The sequence below is a fragment of the Lolium rigidum genome, chromosome 5 (genome assembly GCF_022539505.1).
Source record: "Lolium rigidum isolate FL_2022 chromosome 5, APGP_CSIRO_Lrig_0.1, whole genome shotgun sequence".
Lineage (NCBI taxonomy): Eukaryota > Viridiplantae > Streptophyta > Magnoliopsida > Poales > Poaceae > Lolium > Lolium rigidum.
Window position 1 is genome coordinate 176,778,897 of NC_061512.1, and position 6,000 is coordinate 176,784,896.

The window sequence follows — 6,000 nt, forward strand, 5'->3', positions numbered from 1 at the left end:
CTGTTACTTACTGCAAAGATTTGTTCTCTTTAATTACTGCAAACATCTCTTTCCACTCGATACGTCTAATCCTTTCTGTTCAGCAAACCGGTGAGATTGACAACCTCAGTGTAAGTTGGGGCAAAGTATTGTGGTTGTGTTGTGTGCAGGTTCCACATTGTTGCTGACGCCGGTAGTGCGCCCTGCCACTAGTTAGCTAGCAACACCTTCAGAAGTCACGTATTTCTCCTACTGGTCGATTAAACCTTGGTTTCTTACTGAGGGAACACTTGCTGCTGTGCTCATCACACCTTCCTCTTAGGGTTTCCCAACCGCTTCCACAACAACCGCCACCAAGATTGTCTGGCGCCATCACCAGAGTACCATCAAGATTTTCTAGCGCCGTTGCCGGGAAGAAAGAAGATTTCTGCAAGGGGAGTCTCTCATCTCCAATCTCTATACTTTGTTCTAGTTTTGCTTAGTTTATTTTATTTTTTTGTTTGTTTCATTATATTAAAAAACAAAAAAAACATTAGTTTCGTTTATAGTTGACTTTATATAAAAAACACACAAAAATAGTTTCTATTATAGTTGTTATTTCTGTTGCTTAGTTTTAATTTTACTAAAATGGGTTCTGCTGAAAATACTAAGTTGTGTGACTTTAATAGCACAAACAACAATGATTTTATTTGTACACCTATTGCTCCACCTGCTCCCGAAGCAGCCTTCTATGAAATTAAACCTGCATTATTAAATCTTTTTATGAAAGAGCAATTTTCTGGTGTTAGTACTGAAGATGCCGCTTCTCACCTTAATAATTTTGTTGAAATTTGTGAGATGCAAAAATATAAGGATGTAGATGGTGACATTATAAAACTGAAATTGTTTCCTTTCTCTTTGAGAGGTAGAGCTAAAGATTGGTTGTTATCTTTGCCTAGAAATAGTATTGATTCTTGGGCTAAATGCAAATATGCTTTTATTGGAAAATATTATTCTCCTGCTAAGATTATATATTTGAGAAGTGACATAATGAAATTTAGACAATTTGATAATGAACATGTTGCTCAAGCTTGGGAAAGAATGAAATCTTTGGTAAAGAATTGTCCCACTCATTGACTGACTACTTGGATGATGATCAAACTTTTTATGCAGGACTAAATTTTTCTTCAAGAAATCTCCTGAATTCAGCTGTTGGAGGTACCTTTATGTGCATTACTTTGGGGCTGCAACTAAATTACTTGATGATATGATGATAAATTATTCTGAATGGCACACCGAGAGAGCTCCACAAGGTAAGAAGGTAAATTCAGTCGAAGAAACCTCCTCTTTGAGTGATAAAATTGATACTATTATGTCTATGCTTGTTAATGGTAAAACTCATGTTGATCCAAATAATATTCCGTTAGATTCTTTGGTTGCTCAAGAAGAGCATGTTGATGTGAACTTCATTAAAAACAACAATTTCAACAACAATACTTATAGGAATAATTCTGGTAGCAACAATTATAGGTCATATCCTTCTAATAATGTTAATGCTTATGGCAATTCTTATGGTAATTCCTACAGCAACAATAAAAGTGCACCCTCTGATCTTTAAGTCATGCTTAAGAATTTTATTAGTAAACAAACTGCTTTCAATAAAACTGTTGAGGAAAAGCTTGGCAAAATTGATATTTTTGCTTCTAAAGTTGATAGCCTTGCTCATGATGTTGAATTTCTTAAATTAAAATTTATGCCTCATGATGTTAAAGAAAGCAAAACTTTTAATGACATTCAAGTTAGAATAGATAAAAATGTTAGGATGTTGGCGGAATTGCATGCTAGGTGGGAAAGAGAAGATGAAATTGCTAGAAACAATAATTTGACTAAAGTTTGTGCCCTAACCACCACCAGTAGTAATGAAGTTTCAAATGCTAGCCACTCTCATAATATTAATGGTAAAATAAATGGTGTAGGAAAAGTCCTCGCTCCTTCTACAAAATTGCATAGAACAACTGAAGCTGCTCCTGATAAGTGCGCTGAAATTTTTCGGAGTATGGGAGACAAGAGTCCTTTCACCTTTGATAAAAATGACTTTGATTTTGATGCTTGCAATATCTCTGAAGTAATTAAGTTCTTACAAAATCTTGCTATAAGTCCTAATGCTAGTGCTATAATATGGCTTTTACAAAGCACATTACAAATGCTCTTATGCAAATTAGAGAAGAGAAATTGAAACATGAAGCTTCTGTTCCTAAAAAGTTAGAAGATGGCTGGGAGCCCATCATTAAGATGAAAATAGATGGCTTTGATTGCAATGCTTTATGTGATCTTGGTGCAAGTATTTCTGTTATGCCTAGAAAAATCTATGATATGCTTGATTTGCTACCGTTGGAACAATGTTATTTGGATGTTCATCTTGTTGATATTGATGCAAAGAAACTTTGGGGAAAGTTGATAATGTTCTTATTATGGTTAACAATAACCTTGTCCCCATTGATTTTGTTGTTTTTGATATTGAATGCAGTGCTTCTTATCCAATTATATTGGGAAGACCGTTTCTTAGAACTGTTGGTGCTGCTATTGATATGAGAGATGAGATTATTAAATATCAATTCCCACTTAAGAAAGGTATGGAACACTTCCCTCGGAAAAGAAATAAGTCACCTTATGACTCTATTATTAGAACAAATTATGATGTTGATGCTTCTTCACTTGATAATACTTGATGTTCGCACTTTTCTGCGCCTAGCTGAAAGGCGGAAAGCACTCTTGGGAGATAACCCATGTTTTATTACTGTAATTTTTCTTTTGTTGAGTCTTGGAAGTTGTTACCTCTGTAATAACCTCTCCTTATCATTTTTTACTTCATTTTTGTGCCAATAATAGCCTCTAATAGGAGTTATGCTCGCCCCCGAACGGGATGGTAAAGCCGTGTCCTCTGTGGCCTTCCACGACACCTCGAGGGAGCCAGTGCTCCATCTAGTCCTTGCCGCGCTCGGGTCCTTCGGTCGCGCCTCGCACGTCAGGGCAAATGTCAGCAGCCGCACGAGTCCTTTCACCTCACTATGGCGCTATCCGTGGACATTGTGCTTGCATCGGCAGTCCACGAGATGCACCTCCTCGCAGTTGTGTGGGTCGCTGACGCTACACCCACCATGGCCGTCCATGAGCTGATCCTTCTTTTTTTTGAGATAACGACCAAACTCAAAAGATTCAATAAGTGGCTTTTTGGTCATGTCCTTCGCGACTTCTACAATCTAGACCAACAACTGAAATTAATCGTAGAAGTCAAGCCAGAAATTATCGAGGAGGCAAACCCTAAGGTTGTCCGCCTAGACCTTCTCGAGTGAGCGTGGGGACTGCACCATCAAATCTATAGCTCTTTCTTCAGCTTCCATCTGCTAATCGTGCTTGACAACATCTGGGACCCGAGGCAGAGCATAGGTGGTGCTCGTCGGAGGAGTGGAGGAGAACGGCTATTCCATGGACATCTCCTGTCGTAGGAAGGGATCGAGCGAGATTTGGAATACGTTTATCGGGGGAAAAGGAAGATGGACTTGTACCCTTTTTTTAATGATCGTGGGAAGAAAAGGCAGTGGGCTTGTGATTGACGTTATAGCTTTCCAAATCAACTAATTTTTTGTTTGCAGAGTAATTGACGTGATTCGGTTACCCATTAGAAATAGACTATATCTTCCCTTTTAGTGATTGCTCACCGTGCGGAAGGACCTGTGAGGATATCGACGGTACATATGAATCAGATGTTGAATGGCAGTTTTTGAGGGTGATCAACGGTTATGATTGCTCCAATTGTAATATTGCAGTTGGGGATGGTGTGCACTTTGACATCAAACATTAGAGCAATTACAACCGTGCAATTTTTCATCAATGGATTAAATCTTCCGCATGTTTAATAGCCAAAAGTGGTGACACATCGTCCATATCCTGCCCACAAATCACGCAATCAATAAATTAGGAAAGATATATTTTCTTGCTCAAAAAAGGAAGTCCCACAATCATCTGAGTAGAAAACAAAATTGGGGGCAGATCTCAAAAAAGAAAGTCCAACAATTATCGTCAGTGAGCATGGATGGAAGCAGCGGCGTGGAGCAGGCAAGCCCCGTTTGCTACTACCTTCTGATGACCGAATATATTGCTACCAAGAAGAAATCGTGACACAAATCAAGTCGACAGCGAGAAAAAATCAGGAAGAAAATCCCCTTTGTGTTAACGCATCGTATGTCTCTCCCAAGCAAACAATAATCATGACAATATCTCTCCCGAGCAAAAAAATTAGGGTCCAATCCCTCATCTCCTTAGTCTCTCTATTGTATGGGGAGTTTAACAACGGGGTGCTGCGCCGGCGCCAGCGACAAGCGTACGATCGAGAGCATGCTGAGGCAGCGCTCTACTCATAGCGCAGGGACGACCTTGGAGATGGGCGAAACGCTTGCCGTTTCCATCGAGGAGGTAGCGGCGGCTCTACTCGTCATGGAGCGGTGTGGAGACGCTTGCCGTTTGCATCGAGGAGGCCGCGGCCCGACTCTACACGTTATGGCGGGGTGGAGATGGTGAGGTGCTGGACGTTTTCTGCCTGCGTTGGCTGCCTCACTTGCGTGCTATGCGCTGGCCGAACCTTCGGTAAGAAGTCTATCTATGGCCACTCACGTGTTGTCGACCACAAGAGGCAGCAGAGGAGGTGGGAGATTCGCCAAGATGAGGTACATCCCGGTAAACAACGGTGTGGCGACGGACCTCGGGAAAGCGGCTAAAAGTGGCGACATCGTGCTCAAGGCATGCCCAATCCTCGTTACACACATCAAGATCAGTATGTTTCTTGCTAACCCCCACCCGTCTACTACTACCGTCAGACGGAATGTATAATGGCGGCGGCTCAGCCGTACTGTCGAATGACATGCACATATCTGACGAGACGCATTCAGCAAGTCTTGCAGTTGCACGTGTTCTGCTCCAGGTCCATATGCTCTGGCCCGACATCCTTCTCGATGAACTTTCTCTAGCACAGGCTAAACACATCTGTGAGCAACATAATTTACTTTCACCCTATGAAGTACTAATAATACCTGAATCTAGCATGCATGTCACACATGCGTTTAGTAATGGATGTTTCTTTGCTGAAAATTGTGGTATAGTTCATTGCTGATATTGATCGCAAGAAAAACGGTCGGTTTTGGTCTAGGAGCATCCAAGCTTAGTGTGACATCAGATGCAAAACATGATTGAGCACTTCATCATTTCATCTCTCCAAATTGTTATCTCAGGTCAAGGATTTTCAATGACAGAGGGCACAAAAAAGCTAGATGTGAAAGAGTAGAGCTGCATGATCAACCAGTTTAAGTGTCTTCATGATGAAGAGGTTGAATATGCAAGAACAACATTGAAGGAATTCAAGATATTCTTATTTGTCTTACTAGATTTTTTTTTAGCTTTCATTGTGGATAAAATTGAGTACAATGAGAAATCTTTCTCCTATAGTTGTATTTGGTTGTTAGGGAGAAGTCGAGAACAATGCAACAAGGGCGCGGAAAACTGACATGAGTTGATGAAATAAAATGCATTTCTATTTTGAATTTCTTGTCTGATAGAGACGAATGATTATATGTGCAATTGTGCAATTGCTATTTGCAGACTTGCTCTGTATGGTACAATTTCTATTTTTATTCTTACTAATATTTTTATATTTCACATACTCTTGTTATCAAACCCTATGGTGGATATATCTTGTCATGAGCTAAATAGTAATTAGCCATAAGAAAATTATCTCTGTGTTTTATATATATCTAATGTGCATACATTTCTACTCGTAAGGTGAATATACCTTGCATAGCTGGATAATCACTTCTTTCAAACGCCGTATGGAAGAAGAAGGAAGCTACCTATTTTAGAAACAGAAAGCAATGATGTCGATGATTTACTCTTGTTAGAAACATGCACATCCATGTACCCCATCACGGTCATAAATGATTTTTTTCTAATGGCAATCAAAAAGCATATGATCCTTCTGCTTGGCACGGCGAG